General features: G+C 47.1%; 1 protein-coding gene across 7 annotated transcripts in view; it reads right to left on the bottom strand.

Annotated features, from left to right (window-relative positions):
* The window catches only part of PBX1 (PBX homeobox 1), a 327,302-nt gene that overhangs the window by 258,883 nt on the left and 45,168 nt on the right, over window positions 1-23,251 (bottom strand). The gene's annotated exons all lie outside the window — the stretch shown is intronic.

The raw sequence follows: 23,251 nt of genomic DNA, 5'->3' as shown, positions 1-23,251 counted from the left end.
ACCGAAACTAACAACAGCCTGTGATTTGTGGCCCTGCCACGGCTCTAATTTGCCTCTCTCCAGCTGACGGCCCATGAAGGTGAGGGGTGTTGCTGGGCGCCACCCAGGCTCGGCCTGCGGAACAAGAAAGTCACAGCACTGCTCACTCGGGCCCCGACTCTGCCGAGGCCACTAGGGCTTCCAAACACGAGGTTTTTAGATACGAAAAGAGTCCAAAGCGGACCGACTCTGTTTCCAGGACCCTGATTTCTATGGTTTTCCTTCATATGCTACAAAAGTGAATTTATCTTGGTCACCGCACATGCATATTAACCGCCTTCCTCCTGTTTGCTTCAAGTACATCGGATGCAAGAGTCTGCCTGCAAAAAACAATATGTCTTGTTTATATATTATCTCGTGTGCATCGTAAACAGTAATGGCAGGGGCTGTCTTTTTTCTATCACACTTGTAAATATGCCCAGAGGCTAGGTGGCTTCTCCAATAGGTAAAATAAATAATGAATTAAGTAAGTAGACCTGTCCCTATGTGGATTATTTATGTTTTGCACCTTTAGCTCAGTAAAAGGGCCAACGTAAAGTGACAGCGTTTACGTTCCTCTTAATTTTTTGTGCCCCTTCCTCAGCCCCCATGACTTCATGACTTGAATCGGAGAGGTACGTTTTCTGGCTTCCCGTGTTGTTTGCATCCCAAGACATTTAGGTTTGTTCCTTTTTGCTCTTGGGTTTTGTTTTATTTAGTTTTGAGAGAGAAAGAGAGGGAGCACATGCCAGTAACGGAGGGGCAGAGAGAGAAGGAGACACAGAATCGGAAACAGGCTCCAGGCTCCGAGCTGTCAGCACAGGGCCCATCACAGGGCTCGAACCCAGGAACCGCAAAATCATGACCTGAGCCAAAGTCGGACGCTTAACCGACTGAGCTACCCAGGAGCCCCTAGGTTTGCTCAAAAAGCACTCTGAAGACTGTTACCAAAACTGTCTCCTCCAGTGGGTTCATGAAACTACTCGTTTTATTTTAGCCAGAACTTTCAGCTAGCATCGAAGCCAGATGGAGGCTTTTAAAGGGTGTCTTACACACACATACACACACACACACATAAATGAGACAACAGTTACGTACATTAACCTGTAAGAAAAAGAGTAAGCAATATTATGTGTTACTAAGGTTAATCTGTGGCTCCTTCCTGCCACCCCCAGCTTCTGCCAGGTCCCCAGACCTGCTATTTCATAATCCACTGTCAGTGACATCATATTACCTAAGAACCTGCCGGAGGCGACAGAGTTACCTTCATAGTAAGGTGAGATTTGCTGACTCTCAGGCTTTTGCATGATGATGCCAAACGCTTGTCATTCTTATTTTATTATGAGTCACGGAGGAAAGAATTAAGCACATTATTAAAAAAAAAAAAAAAAGATCCAAAGATTGCACAAGAGAGTAAATAATTGCCAAGTACCTTGTGAGGGCAAAGCGATTCAGAGGAAAGAACGTAGGTCTTGAACTCAGAGAAACCAGAGCTTTGCCACCTACTAGTTATGGGAGATTGGGCGATTTCTTTATTCTCTGTAGGGCTCAGTTTCCTCATCTGTCAAGTGGGAATAATAACTCTTTCAAGGTCATTCGATGTGCGTTACATAGATTATCTCATCGTATCTGCTCCACAGGAGCCCACTGAGCTCTTCTCACTAGTATTTGGAAAACAGAAAAATGATATCAAATGGAGTATCACAGTGTTCCCTGGTCAGTAGATGGATTACGGCAAATGGCTATGGCTACAGGCAGCTTATGTATGAAACAGCAAATACGCACTCATGAAATACATGAGCCCCGCATCACACCTGCGAGTCAGAAAGGCCAAGGGAAGATCTAAAACAGAGCACGACCTGTCTCCTAAAATGCCACGTACCCAGGCAGTGAAATACCTCACTCAGACTTAAGAAATTCAGAAAAGAAGGGGCACTTAGGCGGCTCAGTCGGTTAAGCATCCGACCGGCTCAGGTCATGATCTCGCGGTGTGTGGGTTCAAGCGCCGCGTCGGGCTCTGTGCTGAGAGCTGGGAGCCTGGAGCCTGCTTCGGATTCCGTGTCTCCCTCTCTCTCTCTGCCCCTCCCCCGCTCATGCCCTGTCTCTCTCCCTCAAAAAAATTAAATGAAAATTTAAAAAAAAGAAGACGAAATTCAGAAAAGAATCTATCCATTATTCTTTTTCATGTCATCCAAGAATGGATTATATCCTCTCTCTTTCTATACACCGCGCCAAAAAAAAGTCTCAGATCTGAATTCATGTCCCTAATAAAAATCACTAAGGTCAGCTAGGTAGAATCCCATGAGCACCCTCCCACTGATCACAAGCACTAGTTCTGTTAATGACTTTAAGTGACATCGGGAAAAATCCTACATTGTTCTAGAACGCTTTTATTCACCTTCCTTCAAAAAGTGCTTTTCCCGATAGCATTTCTCATATCATCTGTGATTTCTCTGGCACACTCGTTCACGCCATGTTTCAAAAGAGAAAGTCAAAATATTGCCTATATAAAATCTATAAATATATGTAGCAAACGCAATAGCATTCCAAATGTGGTTGAGATAAGAGATTACGGAAACTCTGACCTTTCATCAAGGTGTTGGCAAGCCAACCTTCGTGCTGGAAAAAGAGTTGAGAAATCTGGGGGAGGGGATCGCTTTCCCACCTGTCAGTCTTCGCCAAACGATCTCACCGCTCACTACAGCTACACCCACGTTAGTGGGAAATTGGCCCGGCAGCACAACCTTTTGAATAATTTCTGTTGTAAGGCATCATGGCAAAGCTGATGTCCAACTGGGGGCTTAGACTTGTGGGTTTTTATCCCACTTGCACCACCAAAGACCAAATGTGACCTCGGCAAACCACATACCAATTTATACCCGTTTCCCTCAAGGTAACCGCACACAATTCGATCACTCAGTTCCATGAATCCTGTAACAGCCCACAGACAGTCAAGGAGAAAGAAAGTCTGCGGAAAGGGAAAAACCTTAGAGACACAGAGAGAAAGCCCCAAAAATGCATATGGGAATCTGTAGAAACTGCCCTACGAGGGATTCCAGAAAGGGCTTACCTCAGCCTTCCGTGTGGCCACAGCACTTCCTACGGTGGCCAACCACTTACGCAACTCCGCATTTAACTCGAAATGCTTCACGTCTTTCAATTGTGCCTTTGAATATTTCTTTTTCTTTTCTTTCTTTCAATTTCTAGATCATGGGTGTCAGCTTCTTCACATCCCTTAGAGGACAGGTTCCAAGACACGCGAGGGATAATTAATGCGGGGACAGCCGGGGCGGTCTAATAAACAGAGCTTTTTGCATAAAAGAGGAAGAAAGTGCCTAATAAACAGAGCTTTTTGCATAAAAGAGGAAAAAAGTGCTGCGGATGAGCAGGGTGAGGGCCCCAGCCAAGTGTCTAAGGTCAGCCGAGACGGGCACTGGCGTAAACAGCGTTGCACGAAGATGTCATTCTACTCCACCCTAAGCAGCGGTGGAACGGTTGCCATGGCAGCAAAGGTACTTTAGAGGGACACGAGCAAAGAGAGACTTAAAAAGAAAAAGACAATATGTGGCCTAAACAAAAATATGTGACGGTGTAAGGGGTGTTGTAAAGCCTTTATTGCCACTTGTTAAGGAAGACCTGTATAGCTCACTCGTGAGTAATAAGGCGGTCAACCCAAACTAAGGCACTAAAAATTTTACAGCACCCCACATATCACATACATCTAGATAGATAGAGACACGGAGAGATACATATATAATGGATCTCCACTGATCCGCTCACAAACGCGCAAGCAAACGTTGCTACCGACACCGCAAACGCCATCTTCTAGTAGAGTTGTTAGATTTACCAACATCCTGAATTTATCGGCTCTCCGACTCCACATACAGTCCGTTCGGTTCTTAAAAGGTCCAGAAAGTTCAGCAGCAATGAGAGAGAACAGTGATGGCTTCCTGGGGAGTGCAGACCGGGCAGGTGCATAAAGCCTGGATCCCCAGTTCTTCTGGGCACTCCGCAGCTAATTTAGTATTTCACCGTTGGATTAAATGCTCCCGCCTGCCATCGGGGACCATCGAGGTGACTGTCGGGGATGCAAAGAGCGAGGACCACGGCAGCCCAGTGCGGGAGATGAGAGACTGCTGTGTCGTACGTCTGCGTCCCCTACCTCCCCCCCCCCCAAAAATAGGCCCCAGGAGTATCAGTTCTAAACGTATGGGTAGTCTCATTAGAAACAGATGGGCTCGAAGACCGCGTGTCATGAAGGCAAACCCATGGTAAGCCATCATAGACTTTTAAAAACACTTCTGCAAAGTGAATAATGACTTTTTAAAAAATTTTCTGCCAAGCGAATGGGTTTTCTCAAGGCGAGGTACACAGAACCCAGGGAATCCCACTCCACGCTGGGCTGAGAACAGATGGCCCCAAAAAGCAATGGGTGTATTACCTCGCTCAGTCACCTGAATCTAAAACAGGTACAGAAAGAGACCTTCCTGGGGCCCGTGCTCTATTTACTGCAACTCCCAGGTGCCAGTTTCAAAGGTACAGTCACAGCCGGAAACCAGCTTGGGTAAACTCAGCGGGCCGATCTTGCCCACCTCTAAGTGCTTCACAGTGATGGGTGTGAGAAAAAAAAAAAAAGAGATTACATGAATGAAAGTGCTCCACGCTCTTTGGAGAGAAAAGTACGCAAAAGCTGCAACGTATTGGTATTATTATTTCTACTGAGTCATTTCGGAAGCACAGACACAGATGTCTGCCTGCCTGTTAAAGATGGCGTGGTGCCCGCCCCCCAACAAAAGGCCACAGTCAGTCCCTTCTGTGACTCAGAAAATGTGAACCGCTCGTCTCGCTTCCCCGAAAGCATCTCGTCTATCACACTGGCTTCTTGGGACTTCCTTCAAGTGGAGGATTGTTATTTCCTTTCTCTGCCATTCTGACCCTCCTGTTCTGGGCGCTGAGGGTCCATTCTGGGGAGGCACCACTCTTTAATTCCACCACGTCGGCTCATCACTGCCGAGGTGAGCCCTGTCCCCCTACCATGCTCACCGAAACGGGAGGCGACTCTTGGCTGAACGGAGGACACGGAAGCTGCGGGCGACACAGTGATCAAGTCGAGCCACACGTCCTCACCGACACATTCCCAAATCAAAGGGCCGCTCATAATAATGGAAGTTCAACGGCGTCCATCTTAGAAGAGGTAAGTGGGCCAAGGGACTGTGTCAAAGCTCCAACTATGAAAAGGAACTGTTAAGTTTCACTTCCTTTAAAAAAAAAAAAAATTAGCAAATGGCTCATTTTTCCTTAAGGGGAAAAAAAGGCATTTTCAATTAGGTGAATAGAAGGACAAACGCTCCAAGAACGTTTTGCTGAAGTTATAAGTGCTTTTGAAACCCCTCCTGTCAGAGCGTTAGTAACACAAGATTTAAGATGCCCAATTAATTTTTTCCAGCCACCAGCCAAAAGTAGATGCAGGAGGAGGTTAAAAGCTAAGTGTTTAATTAATATTAAATTTATAAGATTCTCTATCACTGAAAGCATTGTAAAATTGAAAAAGCAGTTAATTTTACGGTTGCTGTGTATTCCTCTGCTTTGATCTTTGATCTATGATATAAAATCACCAACTGTAAAGATTCGCCAGCTTTATTATACCTGCTTAATGGTAAGAAGGAAGAAAGCGAGGAGGAACCCACAGACATGAGTGGGAGTGGGGCCCTGAAACTGGTCATTAGCGTTGATCAGAAAAACTTAAACGTGAAGAAATGCAGGAGGCAGACTGTGATCAAGCCCCATGTGGAGACGAGTCGTGTTCATCTCATCCATTTCCACACCTCACTTTTCTGGAGCGTGAAGACCGGCAAAGGGCAGGCGGCTCTCTCTGACTTAAGGCAAAACACGGAAGGGGAGCCTGGGTGGCTCAGTCGGTTGAGCGTCCAACTTCGGCTCAGGTCGTGATCTCACGGTTTGTGGGTTCGAGCCCCGCGTCGAGCTCTGTGCTGACGGCTCGGAGCCTAGAGCCTGTTTCGGATTCTGTGTCTCCCTCTCTCTCTGCCCCTCCCCCACTCTTGTTCTGTCTCTGTCTCTCTCTCTCAAAAATAAATAAACGTTAAAAAAAAATTTAAAGAGACAAAACACCGAAGAAGAAAAGATTAGGTTGCATTTGGGAAGAATTTTCTGAAATTGAAGAGTTGCCAAGGCTTTGATGGCTCATCGCAAAGAGACCCCATAACATTGCCTTCCTACAGAGAGAAATCCTGAAATCAGAAAAGTGTGTGTCTCATGCACCTGTCTCGAATGGCCTATGTATCGATTCATTCTACCAAGGGCTCCATCGATGCACCCACAAGGAGAAAGCCAGGCCGGGACAAGGAACACTCAGCCAGGGCAAGGAGTCCTCTCTAATCAAAGGCATTCACAAAAAGCCCTACTGATAAAGGACAATGGGACAAGAATCAGAGGCGACAGGGGGAGAAACCTGCCACTAGAGACGTCACCGTCCTGAGCAAGGTTTTCCCAAGGTTTCAAAACACCCTATTTCTGCCAATCAAGACAGATGTTGGGGCCCTCAACACCAGACCCAGTCATGAATGTTTCAAGTTCGAGGAGGGGGGAAAGAGTGTATACGCCCCTCAAATCAACTGAGTGTTTAGCCAGAAGAACACATACTTGCCTTCATCCCCCCTGGCCCAATATGGCGGGGAGGTTGTGAGCCTGGGACTGAGGATGGGGGGAGCAGGTTCAAGGACAAACCAGGAGGTGGAGACAAGAGACCAACCCCTGCTCCCAGAACTTGGTATCCTATTCTCCAAGACGAATAGGGACATTTCCAACTCCTGGCCTCCTTCAATTCTGCCTCAAACCCAGAGACAAAGACCTATTATGCAGAATAGATTTTACAGAAAGGCAGAAGGAGGGTGAGGGGGGATGGGATCATTCATGTGAGGTGTTTTTCCTTTTCTTTTTTTTTTTTCCTTTAAATCCCATCAGGGATCTCATTATAATTTCATTATTAGTAGAAAAACCAAATAAGTGGCAAGGAAAAGAATCTCAACTTAATATTAACGCACACACTCACACACACAAAGATGAAAAATCTTCTGAGCTTCAAAGCAGCTGCTAATTTTCCCAGCTTCAAACGACTCGGGGAGAAAGATGCTGATAATGAACGTGCCTTTTCCACCGGCTCCCTTGTAAACTTTTTCTCTTTCTATCTCCCTCCCCAAAATCTGTCCTCGTTTTAACTGGAAACAAACAGCAGGCGCCCGAACAGGATCCCTGGGTTCATTCCTACACAACCTTTTGTCAGTGCTTTATCCAAAAAAAAAAAAAAAAAAAAATGCAGGGGAAATACAGGAGTGCGATGCCCATCTTCAGAGGACAGTGACGCAGCATAGTTTACTGAATCAAGGTTTAATGGTGAAACCGAGAACCCCAGCGTCTCAGGCCTCGATGCCGGGGAGAGCCGAGAACAGCAGCGCAAAAAATAAGCCCAAGTCTCCCAGAACACCAAAACCACAGCATTTCCGACTCGCCGCATTCAAAAAGGGCTTGCAGGCAGCTCTCCTTGGCACATTTCAAAAAAGGCAAGGGTTAGCCTTGACAAGACGGGTTCCCCCTCACGAGCCAACATGGACCACAGGCACAACTATGGGCAGTGCCTGAAAACGAGAAGATCAAACGCCTCTGAGATGGAGAGGGCAATTTAACAAGCGGAGTGATACGTGTTTTCAGATCAATCCTTTAAGGTAACCCAGAAAAAGGCAAAAGAAGGCAACCTTGAGGACTAACTGAGGTACCACCATGCAAGGCCAACCTCTTCCCAAGCCCACGTCCCAGAACCAAACCAGAAGGGACCGCATGACGAAGCCTGAACCGGTTAGTAAAGGAAAAGCACTTAAATCGACGCCTGACACAGAGGTAGGGCTCAAGATATAATACAAGCCAGATGAAAAATCTACCCCCTTCCACGTTCCTCAGTGGTAACAGCGCCCCACTGCCTTGGGAAGAACGACCAAGGAAACACGAGGAACACACCTCGTTGCCAATAACCTGATGAAATATCTCCCAAGAGTATGGAGCCGATGTGTAGACCGCTAACTTTCCTCGTCTCTGTAACTGTCTCAAGCATCACGAGGCTACAAACGTTAGACATGCTCACACTGAATATATGTTTCTGAAAGCTTTCCCTGGTGGGTAAGTGTGATATGACGAGCCTACCTCTCCCGGGCATTTTAATCCTGGACAAAAATAGAAAGAGAGCAACTTTCCGGAACTTCAGTGCCCATAAGTTAGTGCCACCTGTATACTGCAGCGCCCAAGACCCTAGGCGAGTCACGTATAGAATACGTCCTTCCAACTAAGAGGAATTGCGTACCCTACGGAAATATATTCCTGAATGTACAGTAACAGTCACAAGTAGAAACGGACAACACCGGAAGGAAATTTTCACGAACGCATTTTCAAGAACGAAGTAGTTGCCCAAAGTGAAAGTCACTTGCTCAATTTGTACAAGCGGCTTGATGACAGAGGCTTCCAGCCCTTGTGACTGCAGAGGTTCCTTCTCGGTGTCAAAAAGTTGTAAGGACCACAAGGGAGTCAGTGCATTTTTAGCTTCTACAGCTGTGGGAAGTCGCCCGTGGACAAAAAACCCAACAGGCACTGAAAATTGCTTTTTTAAGTGAGTGTGCATTTTATTAACTGCAATAGCATCTCATACACAATGAATTTTAGCAGGCAGTATCTGCGCGTGTGTGTATTCATGACATGACTCTGTTTATTGACGAGGCTTTGCGTGCACGTGGATTTCCCAAACCTTTTCAACAGCTGCCTGGCTCCCCCAGGGTCCAAAACCCACAAATTGGGAATCACTGTCATAGAGGCAGTAAGATGCCAATTGAAGAGACACATGCCTCTAACCACTTTTTTCATTGAGAGGAAACGACATGCAAACAGTCGAACGATTTTACACACACTACCCTTGTTTTACTCCTACCCACCCGATCAAAATGCTGATGGACAGGATACAGATAATCTCCCCGTTTACATGATCTTGAGAGTTGGTTTATTACACAATACGGTTTCTCTTTGGCACAAGAACCTATCTCCTATCTCCTATGTATGCGTCTCCCTCTACAAATGGCAAGTAAAGATATTGTGGAGAATAACGTAATCCAAGCAACATTTCTAACAGAGAAGTATGCGCACGATCAAGGACAACAGTAGCAATTGCTTAACAGACATTAGTAAATAATTCTTCCAATACTGTCAGCCTTGTGGTTTTAGGCCAGGGGAAGGACGATAGGAAAGCAACAACACCCATCAGAAAGACTGACCCCCACGCCGAGGTACGCCCAGCATTCACGCCCCCCAGGACACACCTCCTCCCTTGTCTCTGCACGATTTCCACTCATTCATTCTCAGCTCCTGTATGTCTGAGGCCACATGCGACTGGATTTGTCAAGCCCCCTTTTAACAACTTGTTGTCACAGTCCATTACCAAATTGCATATAGTTATATATTCCACTAATTAGGCTTCTAAAATATCATTAACATGTCTCTTGATCATTAGCATAACGTATGAGGCGTCCTCGTTAGGCACGACTCGAGTTTGTTAACGTGGTAATGAAAGGCACAAGGCAGGCTCGGTAGGAACCAAGAAACACAGAGGGGTGGGGAACATCCAGGCACGGACGCCGAGCCCCAAGGATGCGGACAGAGACACAGACAGACAAAGGCCAAGGGGAAAGATGCAAAGCGTGAGGACGAGGTAGAGAAACACAGCCAAAAGAACGCGACAGGAAGCCAATGGCTTTGGCGTGTAGGTGGCTGTTCTGACAGGAGGGGGAGACCTAATGCACCCTGCGGCCTTTTGAGGGAACTGGAAGCTGGCAAGGCTCTTAATTTGCCAAAGCAGGAGAAGCTTTTAAAGTTTCCGAGGCAAGAAGAAAACAAAGTACACAAGTGCCTTCCTGTCTTCTGACCTGATACGCAGTCACGCCCGGGTGCGCCCTGTCTCCCGAACTCCTATCCCACCCCCTCTCCAGAAGCGGTTATGGAAAAATGCAGGCGGTCTCTTAGAATTACCTGGCGGCGACATTTTTCTCTTGCTCACCAGGCCCTTTATTAACACACCGGTAGATGTCTCTATCTATCTGTACCCACTGCGTTAGTGACGATCTTCTTATGTGTAATGGGGCAGGTCTTACCCCGGGAGATTGCAGGCATGCTAGGTGCAGAAGACGAAGAAGGAAGGAGGGCATTATTCAAAAAACAGCAACGGTGTGTGTGCACGATAAGCGTGTGTCAGCATGGATGTGAGCACGCACCAGCAGTGTGCCGGACGCAGAATGCGGTCTCCAACAGCCAGGGGAGCCTGGCTTTGGTATTTCAGGGAAGGGTCTCTAACTGCAATGAGAACAGAATAAGGTATTTGGTGTAGGGAGCACTGGCAGGCATCGGAAGGGTAGGAATTTGTAGAAACTTGGAGAGATGAGATAAGAGCACACGCAAATCTTGGAGAAATGAGATAAGAGCCCAAGCGGCTAATTCATCCCGAATAAAGAAGAGCTTGGTCCAAGTGAGCTGGGCCTTGGTCCCAGGCTGAGGGCACAGGAGAACAGCCTCCCAGGACCCAAAAGAATCTCCCTCCTTTTGGGAACGCAAGCTGGTGCAAGCCACTCTGGAGAACAGTATGGAGGTTCCTCAAAAACTAAAAATAGAACTACCCTACGACCCAGCGATTGCACTACTAGGTATGCATCCACGGGATACAGGTGCGCTGTTTCGAAGGGACACATGCACCCCTGTGTTTCTAGCAGCCCTTTCAACAATAGCCAAAGTATGGAAAGAGCCCAAACTGTCCCTTGACGGATGAATGGATAAAGAAGATGTGGTACATAGATACAATGGAGTATTACTCGGCACTCAAAACGAATGAAATCTTGCCATTTGCAAAGATGTGGATGGAACTGGAGGGTATTACGCTAAGTGAAATTAGTCAGAGAAAGACAAATATCCTATGACTTCACTCATCTGAGGACTTTAAGAGACAAAACAGATGAACATAAGGGAAGGGAAACAAAAATAATATAAAAACAGGGAGGGGGACAAAACAGAAGAGACTCATAAATCTGGAGAACAAACTGAGGGTTACGGGAGGGGTTGTGGGAGGGGGGATGGGCTAAATGGGGAAGGGGCACTAAGGAATCTACTCCTGAAATCATTGTTGCACTATATACCAACTAATTGGGATGTAAATTAAAAAAAAAAAAAAAAAAAAAAAGAATCTCCCTCCTTTCCTCGCTACTATATAACAAGATGGTCGAGAACTTGGGAGCCTGGGTGGCTCAGTCAGTTAAGCATCCGACTTTGGCTCAGGTCATAATGTCATGGTTCCTGGGTTCGAGCCCCGCATCAGGCTCTGTGCTGACAGCTCAGAGCCTGGAGCCTGCTTCCGATCCTGTGTCTCCCTCGCTGCCCCTCCCTTGCTCGCCCTCTGTCTCTCTCTCACACACAAATAAACATTAAAAAAATAAAAATAAAAAAGAACTTGGGAGTCTGAAAGTCCCCCCAGTCTTGTAGCACAGAAGACTCTCTGGGCTGATGTCTATGGCTCTGAAATTTCATACAGATAAACTGGAAACATCCAAAGGGCTCAAAGTGCAGCACAGAGAGGAGGGTGTCACAGTGGGTGGCTTCCCAAGAATGGCTTTGGCAGGGACAGCCCTGGGAATAGAAATCGAGATGTCCGGCAGCCCAAAGTTTTAAACCAACTCCTTCCAATACGATGCCTTCTCCTATGCAGTGGTCATTTCCAGAACCACTTTGCCTCCTGGGGCCACGCTTCAAGAAGAGTAGATTCAGCAGTTTCAAGTATTAAAGCCACTGCCACAGCAGAAAAGACGCTGAGTCCACCTAGACAGCACCTAAATGGAAGTTTCTCCTGTACTGTCTAGCTTAAGTAACACACGAAGGAGTGGCCCTATGAGCATATCAACAATCCCGTGCCTCAGTATGTCTATGCAGCCAGGGTTCCCCTACACGGAAGGGAAGAATCAGTCCGTTGCTTTTGCAGACCAGATTTGGTATGAACGATGGGACCTTTTCCTTTGATCCAAATGTCTCATCCTTAAAGAAGATGGAAATAAAATAGTAGAAAATATCTATCCAAATGCCCATTCAAACATTCTATGGGCAGACACGGGAGTAATCAATACTCTCTGAGTTCTGAATGTAATTCTTGCGTTCCAGAACCACAGAACCCTTTCTGGTTAGACACCTCCATCCATCCTTTTCTCAGTGGAGTTGTTACGACACCCCACTGGCCAAATACGCACCTTAGATGAGAATGATTCTTAATTATGGCCAGAAAGATGGGCTGTGCACCAAGAGGGATGGCCCAATTTCAAGGCTACTTCCATCCAGAAGTCCTTCGTGGCTTATAGAATGGGCACCTCAGCCGCCCAGGACTGCACAGCCACCGACCTATAACAGCCTCTGAAGGGGAACGAGTAGTGAACCAGTCTGTACCCAAGGCCCCGTGCCAAACAGCTCCCCAGGCAATCTTTTGCCCTGCTTTTCCACATCCATAGCAGCCAGACGAATGTCCGTAACGGCTTCGGAGAACCTAATTCTCCCCCTCTGAATACAACAGAAGAGGAAGGTAAAGCGTAAAGGCAGAGAGAGAGAAGAGCTTTTTAAAAAAAAAATTTTAACCAAAAAAATGAATGGAAAAGAAATATGTCCTTGGGTTTCCTCCCAAAACCCGAAGTCAATAGTTACAAATCCAATCATACATTCAACCATCTACTCTGCATCAGGCCTGGTTTTAGGCTATGGGGACATAGTCGTGGGCAAATGTCTACTTCCTGTGAGGGGTTGGGGAAGTGAGGACGGAAAGAAAAAAATGCACACGCATATACGCACACACGCACAGATGCAAGCATGTGAACTGGGAGAAGAACCTAAAATTATAAGGGTTATTTTTTGGAATGTTTTATTTATTTGAGAGAGAGAGAGAGAGAGCACGTGCATGCACGCGCAAGTGGGGGAGGGGCAGAGGGAGAGGAAGACAGAGGATCCAAAGCAGGTTCCAGGCTCTGTGCTGTCAGCAGTGAGTCAGATGTGAGGCTTGAACTCACAAACCGTGAGATCGTGACCTGAGCCAAAGTCGGATGCCCAACTGAGCCACCCAGGTGCCCCTATAAGGATTATTTTTAAAACCATGAGATGTTATTGTTTGTATGCATACAATTATTAGAATTAGCTAGGATCACGCTAATACATAGCCTCGAAATCGTGACTCGTGAGAACTGCTTTAATTAAAAAAAAAAAAATAGATTTGCATCTTAGGATCTTTATGAGTGTATTTAAAGTACCTGAATACAAATGTTTCTCTACAGTGGTTTATACTTTTCTATAAAAATCTGCTTGGATGTTTACAGTCCTTATTTCATGGACCCGCCTTACCCATGGAAAAAAAAAGTAAAATTCGCCATGTCCCTATAATAATGATCACAAATTCAGAATCAGGAAAATCAGACCTGCCGACATCTGACCACAGATAAAGAAAAACAGTTCTGTCCTCAGAACACCAGAAATGGATACAAGGTGCCTGTATCTGTCCCACCTTCACCTTTCTGCACGATGCTCCCAAAAATTGCTATTCCCAGTACATGCCCTCCCCACCCCCCCGACCCCATCCTCCTCTCCATCAACCAAGCACAGTTAGGTGAGAGGAGCCTCTCTGAGAGAACTGGTACTTTTTTTAAGTTTACTTTTCTATTTTGAGAGAAAGAGCATGGGAGGGACAGAAAGAGGAGGAGAGAGAGAATCCCAAGCAGGCACTGCACTGTCAGAGTGGAGCCCGTTGGGGGGGCTCAAACCCATGAACCACAAGATCATGACTTGAGCCAAAATCAAGAGTCAGAGGCTTAATGGACTGAGCCACCCAGGTGCCCCAGAGAACTGGCACTTTTTTTTTAAATTTTTTTTTTAAACGTTTATTTATTTTTGAGACAGAGAGAGAGGGAGCACGAACAGGGCAGGGTCAGAGAAAGAGGGAGACACAGAATCTGAAACAGGCTCCAGGCTCTGAGCTGTCAGCACAGAGCCTGACGTGGGGCTCGAACTCACGGACCGCGAGATCATGACCTGAGCCGAAGTCGGACGCTTAACCGACTGAGCCACCCAGGCGCCCCGAGAACTGACACTTTTGATGGAGAAAACAATTAGTGATATGGGTAACGATACAGCTTAACTCACAGGACTGTAGTAAGAGCCAGCTGGGACATTTAAAAAGTGCCTTGTAAACTACAAAATCATAAATAAACAAAATTTACTATAAGCACTATGGGGCAACAGAATGGTGGACAAAATACCCCAAAAAGCCACAGTTCACCAGAGCTTTCCCTAAGATGTCTTGGGTGCCTGTACCAGGATTTCTCCAGACTCTTGAAAGCATCCTGGATATACCGCCACATCTAAAGCAGGACTTTTTTTTTTTTTTTCAAGTTTTTTTCATTTATTTTGTGAGAGGAAGAGAGGGAGAGAGCAAGCAGGGGAGGGGCAGAGAGAGGGAGACAGAGAGAATCCCAAGCGGGTCCCACGCTGTCCGCACGGAGCCGGACATGGGTCTCAAACTCACAAACCGGGAGATCACGATCTGAGCGGAAATCAAGAGTCGGACACTTAACCGACTCAGCCACCCAGGCGCCCCTAAAGCAGGATCTTGTAACCTGACAAAATTTAAAGATCCACAGATTGTCTTTCAGGGATTGCTTAGCTCCCTGAAATTCCACGGGAAAAAAACACGGGTGCATCAAAGTTCATTTTCTGGGGAGAGGGCTATAGCTTTCGTCACACTGCAAGGGGACACCCGACCCGGAAGAGACACCCCGCTCCTGCTGTAAACGGGCAACTTAAGGCTGTGCACCAAGGATCACGATCACGTAGGAGTTGATATTGCAAGAGTTTGGGAAGGCATCCGTCGCCCCGTCCACGCCAGCTGGTCCTTCAGGTCATTTTCCTCCCCTTGAGCCCTCCCCACCAACTCCCCACCCACAGCCCCTTAACTGAATTATCCAGTAAGCCTCTGCCTGAAAGATCCTGGAAACAGCTCCAACAGAGTGCAGTTTGGGGCGGCTTCCAATTAGCCTTCACTTGTCTCCTTTTTTTCCCTGCCAAGTCTGTGCAGTGAGTATCCAACACCCCGCCCTCCGCTTGGCTCGGGGTTTAGGGGCAGGGAGGAGACAAGTATGTGATCAAGCTGGTAGATGTCAGCTCCAAGGTGTACAGATGTCCCGCCTGAAAGCGGAAGAGGGGAATTAGAAGGGTACCTGGCAGGGTGCTGGTGAAGGGGGCTGGTTTCCCGTGAGTTTCCTTCTTTTGTTTCTCTCCCTTTGGCCTAACCCTAACTTTCCTTGCTGCCACTTCATTATCCATGATCGTTTTACCCTTTTCTCTGCTCACTGGCTGATGATCTCTCCATTTCATCTGAATCCCCGTGGAGATACATCCGAGCTAAAGACAAAGCTGATGGCCAATTAAAAGGTAAGTGCCTTATGTTAAAAGCCAGAACATTATACTTCAATATTCATAATTAGGTAGCTTTTGAATGACTGAAGAACAATGCATGTCCATATATGGGGCTAATCAGGGCACCTATATTTTGCAATCGAAATCAACCAACGTCTGTTTAACTGGTTGCCGGGAATTACCTGCTTCCTTATTGGCTGGCTCAGAGCCTCAGTACTTCGTAAATATTAGAGATGTAAAAGCCCATGGAGTTCCTAATGTGTTTATTTCAGCATAATGAATTTTTCAGGCAAGTGATAGGATTATTGAAGTGGGGCTTGGCAAAAAAAAAAAAAAAAAAAAAAAAAAGCAAGCAAGCAAAAGAAAAAGAAAAGAAAAGAAAAAAACAAAAAGCAAAACCTACTGGTTTTGGCAGTTCTACTCTTCTTCAGGAGTAGCATCTAAATAGGGCATAAAGATTATTCACTTGGGTTTAATGTTTTTAAGTCAAAATAAAATTTCACTTCCACCCTCATTTCTTTTCCAAATGGTTGGAGCACCAAAGGTGCCTGAGAAGTTGTACAAAACTAACCAGAAATAAAGGAGAAAGTGAGCGATGAGGCGGGAGATCGCCATGGACACGATTCAAGTGTCCTTCAGCATCCCCCGGAGAAAGTCCGGGGCTGGTGTGGACCGGCTCAAGTCCACCCAATGTGATTTCTCTCCCACTAGGAAGTCAATATGGAACCTGCTCTTGGAACTTTTAAATGATGCTTTCAAGTGTTCATTAATAGTGCAGCTAATTTGGGGGAGGGGGGGAGAGGGTGTGAAAGAGGTCATGCCATCTTACCCGGGAGTTAGGACAATGTCACTTTACAAATGGAGAGCAATGGCAGGCCAAAGCAACGCTCACAGTCACCAAGCAAACCCTTACTAGAAAAGAATCAAGCGCGAAGATCTCTACTCCCTGCAAATGCTCTGTCCACTGGGAGGCAGCATAGGCTGTTGGAAAGAGAAATGGGCCAGAGCCCAGAGATCTGGGTTCCAGTTCCTGCTGTGTCACTGACTTGGGGTGGGTGTCGCGGCCAGCCGCAGAATCCTAGTCCCAAAATTAGGACAAAAAGAAGAAAACTGAGACCAAGGATGTGAAAGTCTTCTGAAGGGAAAGGTAGAAGCTACAGAAAGGAAATCCACACGTTCAAGAGTCTAGGGAATGTGGAAAATGGTCCTAAATTTTAGCTGCAACTGGCGGTCCCTTGTTGTGGAAAGACAGCATTGCTACAGGGACTTAAAATAAATAGAAGAGAGCAAAATGCACTTTAAGACCGCATTTTCTAAAGTGTGTTTCTAAGAATCCTAGTCCGGGGAGAAGGTCCTCGGGTCAAATAAATTCTGAATACGCAACTCCTACCCTCCACAAACCCTTTGGGGAGATTTATGACACACATTAACATATTAGAGCTCCTAGATGCCCGTCAGTAAAAGAAAGCCCTTTAACTCCCTATTGCCCAAACTGACCTTGCGCGGGCAACCGCGCCTCACACACAAACACGGAAACAACTATCCAGAGAAGGCATTACCAAATGCTACTGCAAGCTATTAAAAATGGCAGTAATGTCTCGTCTCCAGTTGGAGAGGCAGCACTGCTGAACCACCATCCAGTCTTGGGTGGGTGGTCAAGTGCTTTGCAGAGTTTCATCCAAAATCCCCTCCATAGTCTCTCTGCTCAACAACGTGCATTTGTGAGACGGCTGGCCAAGGTGAAAGGTTAATTCTGTGGCCATGAAACTCAGCCCAGCTAAGAGACTCATATGAGGGTTGAACCTTGTCACCTTGGCCCCATTAGCTCTAACCAACTGAGCTGACTAGCCCCCGACATTAGCCTTAGTTATAATCTCTGTGGGAAATAAAAATGGAAAGGCACCAACACAGGGCCTATGGGCTTCAGTGTACAAACTTCAGGACTTTTTTTAAATAATACTTGAGATGAAGGTATGCTATTTCACCCCTAACAGGAAAGAAATAGTCAAGAGGTAACATGATATGACCCCTGGAGCTGGACTCCAGTGGATTCAAATCCCTGTTCTACTATTTAACAGCTGTATGACCTTGAGCAAATTACTTCACTTATTTGAACCTCAGTCTCAAAATCTGTAAATTAGGATAAATCTATTCCATTCCTTAAAGGATTATTATGAGGATTACGGGAAATGATTTACGTCAATGGATTTAGCACTTATGCCTAACACGTGATAAGTATCGATAAATATTGGTTATTATTACTACCTTTAAAAAGACCGAATCATCTCAGAAAATGCAGCTCCCTCTCAAGTTGGCATGTAGAAAATGCAGTTTGGGGATTTCTTTTTCCTGTTCCATACGGTATTTTTACCTTGTAATTTCTCAGAAAATACGCCTCTTCAACTTTTACTGAAAATCTCTGCATGTGGTGGAGATGGCCTCGGTCAGGGTTTTGCCCTCGAGAACAAATTTGTAAATTAATAATTTCGGTAGCTAAAACAATATGATTCAGCTAGCTGAAACTCATTATACTGGTATACTCCCAGGAATATATTTCTCAAGGGAGATACGCCCAATATAATGCTACGTGACTGCAAGGTGTTCGTACTCGGCCTAACCTCATGCTGCCCACCAACAGGGTAACAGTTTCCTACCATGCGGCACAGGAAGAAAAGGGGAAGCGGGGGAGAGAGAGACCTGGGGGCACAGGGAGTGGGAAGCACCTGGGAGAAGGGACTACAGGGCACAGGGTAGGAACAGCTTGCCGCTTGGATCAGGCACAGACTCAGGCGTCGAGAACTGGCCTAGACCTGTTCATATGCTGAATCAGCCCCAGGTTTGGAGATCAGCCACCGAAAAGTTGACCAGGAGTCACACAGCAACAGCTCCACAGGCCAGTACAGAAAGAGACTACGCCAGCCTTGGGATCCCTGCTCCCAAGGTGCATGTGACCATATTGCACATGGTCCTGGGGTCTGTCAGCTCGGGACACCCCGGTGAGAAGGGTTTCCATGGTGACCACCTGGAAGGCACCTCAGTGACCAAACACAAGGACCCCTCGCCTCCCCAGGCTCCTGGCTCTTAACCTCCAAGACCCTTCTGGGCATATCCGGCCCCGGGGGAAGCCAGATCCCAAAGTCAACAGGGTGTTCTAGTCGTTCACAGGAAGGCCTGTGGGCTCTCCCTCCCGCACCTTCCTCCACTCCACTCCTCCTCCCTCGTGACAGGTCATTTGTAACTGTCTCGCGGGTTTGACTTCGTTGTGGTGGGCACACTTCAATGCTGTTCTAACTAACAGAGTCCTTGTCCGGAAAACAAAACCACACAAAAGTCAGTCTGGCTACTCTGGCTGTGTTTAGTGACCACTTCACGTCACTGCCTCGTCGACCCAATCAATGGTGCCGCAGTGTGGCTGTTAATAAAGCTGGATAAAAACAAATTGATCACAAAAAAGGTCAATTTGCTACCTACCATTTAGAAGGCTGGCGTCTGAACGCGTGTCATCTGTGGGGGATCAACGCCATATAAAACCAGGAATATTCCACCTTAACAGTCATTTGCCTAACAGAAGGAAAAATTACTCCAGAAAAGTCCTGTTATTGATCCATTACTTTTCTATTAGGGCAGAGAAAATTAGATACGGAGAAAAAAAAGAATGAATTTCGGTTTTTTTTTTCTTTTTCTTTCTTTTTTTAAAGTTTATCTATTTATTTTGAGAGAGAGACAAAGACAGAGGTAGAGAGAAATCCGGGACTCATAGCGCAGTCTGACACGGGGCTTGAGCCCACGAAACGTGAGAGATCGTGACCCGAGCAGAATCCGAGAGTCAGACGCTTAACCGACTGAGCCACCCAGGCACCCCAAGAACGAATTCGCTTTTTAAAATATTCCTTGTGGTTATTTGAAAGGTTATTTCAACCACAAGTAGAAGTGGAAATAAGATGGTCAACAAGACCACACTAACCCATAGATTGTTAATAAAAGGAAAGGAAAGGAGGTCCAACTCAACTCTTTTTCTTATTTTCTTCTTATTATTTTTTTAACCCTTATTTATTATTGAGAGAGCATGAGCATGAGCACGGGAGGGGCAGAGAGAGGGGGAGACACAGAATCCGAAGCAGGCTCCAGGCTCCGAGCCGGCAGCACAGAGCTTGACGCGGGGCTCGAACTCACAACTGAGAGATCACAACCTGAGATGAAGTCAAATGTTCAACTGACGGAGCCACCCAGACGCCCTGACCCTTTTTCTTATTTGAAAACCACTGGTGACTCCACGCAGAAATCCTGTCCATCAACTTCCTTTGGCTACCTGGGAAATCTACAGTTTGGAGGAGTCCTCATGACCCAAGAATAAAGGGAAAAGTTGAACGCCGCTTACATAACGTAGCTGACGTGATCAGGGAAGGCAGCCCAAGCCACCCACAGGTCACGGCCTACCAAACCTGTTCATCATTACCATGAGCATTGTAAGGAGGCCCAATTTAGACCTGCCGTTTCCATGAGCTGCCTCTACATTTCAGAGGGTGAAGATGAATCCCAAGGGCAGTAGAAGAGCAGACTCTTCACCAGCCAGTTGGCAGAAATCGGTTTGCAATGCCGGAGGGGCCAGAAGCCACAGGTCAACAGAAAGAAAGAGACCCGTAAGTGGGGGAAGGGGAGGGAGCGAGAGACAAGGAAAGAAGGGAAGAGACAAGAAAGGCCCAGTCGAAGGAAAAAGAGGCGTAAGGGGACCGACCTGACTGTGTGACCCTGAAATTCCGATTGCGTGACCCTGAAATTCCGAAGGCAGCACAGCTAGGAACGGGACGAACCACTGTCCTGAGATGTGCATCCCAAGCCTTCAGGATAGAATAGGCCTGTGTCTTCTGGTCAAGACCCTTGATCCCTCTTTGCTTCACTCTGCCCCTTTACCTAATGAGAGGGGTTGGAATAAACGGTCTCCAAAATACACTCACTCTCTCAGTATGTCTGTTGTGCTTTTGTGTACTGGCTCACACGAGGAGGGCCCAATCCCTGATGGCCCCAATTCAGGGAATAACAGAAGTGTCCCTTGCTTCCTGAGTGTCAACGGGGGCAAAGAAACGTCCTCAGTTTCTTCTGTTCTATGCCTTTGTTTCCCCCGTCAGACATCCCACGGCTAGAGCCTCGGGAGTTAATGGAGTTTCCTCACCGGACTCTACTTTTCAAGGAATACATGCCGGGTCTTCCCAGGCTTGGGTGCCCACTGGGATCACCACCCCAGGCTCCAGGAGAAGAGAGAGAGAGAGAGCCTGAGGGTCAGTGTAGTGGCAGCACCCGGGGACCTCCAGCACTAGACCAGCACATGCTCTGTAGACATCTGGACTCAGACTGAGACTTTGGTCAGAGCCTAACACAGAGCCTGGTTTCTTTGTGTCTTCCCCAAGGCAACCTCACCAGAGACGGAGATGAGACCAGGACATTTATATCGTTGTCACCAAAAAGTGCTTATATGTTCATTTATTAAAACTAAGAAGGGGGTGCCCGGGTGGCTCGGTCGGCCGAGCGTCTGACTCTTGATTTTGGCTCAGGTCACGATCCCAGAGTCGTGGGATCGAAACCCACTTTGGGCTCTGCATTGAGCATGGAGCCTGCGTAAGACTCTATCTATCTATCTATCTATCTATCTATCTATCTATCTATCATCTATCTATCTATCTAATCTACCTAATCTACCGATCTATCCATCCATCCATCCATCCCACTGCCCCTCTCCCCCACACGTGCTCACTTGCTCTCTCTCTCTCTCTTTCTAAAATAATAATAAAAGAATATATAAAAATAAAAATAGTTAGGGAGCACTAACTATATATATAACAGGCACGGTGCTAGCTGGCGGTCCGGGTCCTGGGAGATCCCGGGGCTCTCAGGGACAGACAGACACAGACTATGACACCAGCAGAGTGCGTGAACACCAGTGCAGAGACCCATGTACCATCTAGGGAGACCCTCAGGAGGAGCCTGGGGACAGTAAGAACAGCTTTACAGCAATCCGGAGATTTGAGCCGGTCCTCCAGGAAAGAAGAAAAATTTGCCAGGTGGCATGGAGGTAGGGAATGCATTCAAGGAAGAAGACGCACTGTAAGGGCTAAGAGTCAGCCAAGGGTGTTACCTGTTCCGAGAACAGTGACAAGTTCAGTGCCATTGGCATGAAATGCTCCCCTGGACAGTCCAACATGGCTTTCGGTATAAATATCTAGGCGATGGCCTCAGACGGCTTGCCTACAGGTACAGTAACAAAGCAGTTCGGGTCAAAAATCGGAACACGAGTGGCACCTGCGTGGTTCAGTTGGTCAAGTGTCTGACTTCAGCTCAGGTCACGATCCCACAGTTGGTGAGTCTGAGCCCCGGTGTCCGGCTGTCTGCTGTCGGTGCAGAGCCCCCCTGGCTCCCCTGTCCCCCTTGCTCTCTGCCCCTCCCCCACAGCGCGCACTCGCCCACGCGCGCGCGCGCTCTCTCTCTCTCTCTCTCTCTCTCTCTCTCTCAAAAATAAATAACGTTAAGAAAAATTGGAACGGGATGCCTGAGCACGAGCCACTTAAATCTTTGAGACTAACCCAGAAAGAAAGAGGAACCTAGGAGGAGAAAATACATTTGCAATCTGTAAAAATATTTCTGGAAGGACTTTTTAAAGGAAATTCTCATACGGTATTCCCTACATGCCAAGCACTCTTGGAAGCACTCTGTATACACTAACTCATTTAACATGCCCAATAACCCTGTGTGAGGGACCTATTATTCCTCATATTTAACAGACCCAAGGTTACACGCGCACCTGCCCGAGGTTAACCCACCCATTAATAACGGGGCCAGCACTGGAAAGCCCAGTTGCACTTCAGCTCTAGTCCTCTTTAACCACAAGGCTTTCCCACCTCTCTTGAGCCACAGGCAACAGCCACCTCTAGGAAGCCAGAGAGACTGGGGAGGTGGGGACAGCAGCGGGAGGCCCAGCACATCTCTTCCCCACCTAGGCCGTGGCTCCCAGGGAGGGCCAGGTAAACTTCACACTATAGAATCTTCGGTGCCTTTTGATGCAAAACAAATGTAAATATAAAAATGCGACTATTCTGAAATGTTTAGGGTACAAGTACTGTCCACAAAAAAGGCCACAGGCAGCAGCTGGAGGGGAGGGAGCCCCAAGAGCCCAAAGGCCCATCAGCTCCCGCCAAGTGGATCAGCCAAGTGCAGGGAGCAGCTCAGGCACAGCAGGGGAACCAGGGCCGAACTCCAGCCTTCCAGACTGACTCCGTCACCAGGAAAGCACCCCCCTTCCCCCCCCCCCCCACTCCAAAGGCTTCTCTTTCCTTTCTACTGTCACTTCCTAGTTCAGTCCCCGCCACTGCGCCCTCAATGGCAATGCGCTGCAAATTAAGACAATGGCAACGGACCCCAGCAAGACAGCTCTAAAGGGGCAGCCGCCAAGCCTCCTTCCACAAGAGCACTCCCCAACAAGAAAGGTTGGCTCCGGCACCTGGAAGGGGAAGGGCCAAGCAGAAAAAAGCCGCACTCCTCACTGACTCAACTCCAGTGCAAGCCCCTTCTTTCCCCCCACCGCCCCCCCACCTTCTTGAACTAAGAGCCCATCTATTATACCACGCCATGGTTCGTTTCAGCAAAAATCAACTAGCATTCTTCTGACCTGGGGCAAAAAATTCCCTCATTGAGATCCTGAAAAATAACATTACAT

Source organism: Acinonyx jubatus, chromosome E4 (assembly GCF_027475565.1).
Source record: "Acinonyx jubatus isolate Ajub_Pintada_27869175 chromosome E4, VMU_Ajub_asm_v1.0, whole genome shotgun sequence".
In the NCBI taxonomy this organism is placed as follows: domain Eukaryota; kingdom Metazoa; phylum Chordata; class Mammalia; order Carnivora; family Felidae; genus Acinonyx; species Acinonyx jubatus.
The sequence above is the reverse complement of the archived record's forward strand: the minus strand, read 5'-3'. Positions and strand labels throughout refer to the sequence as shown.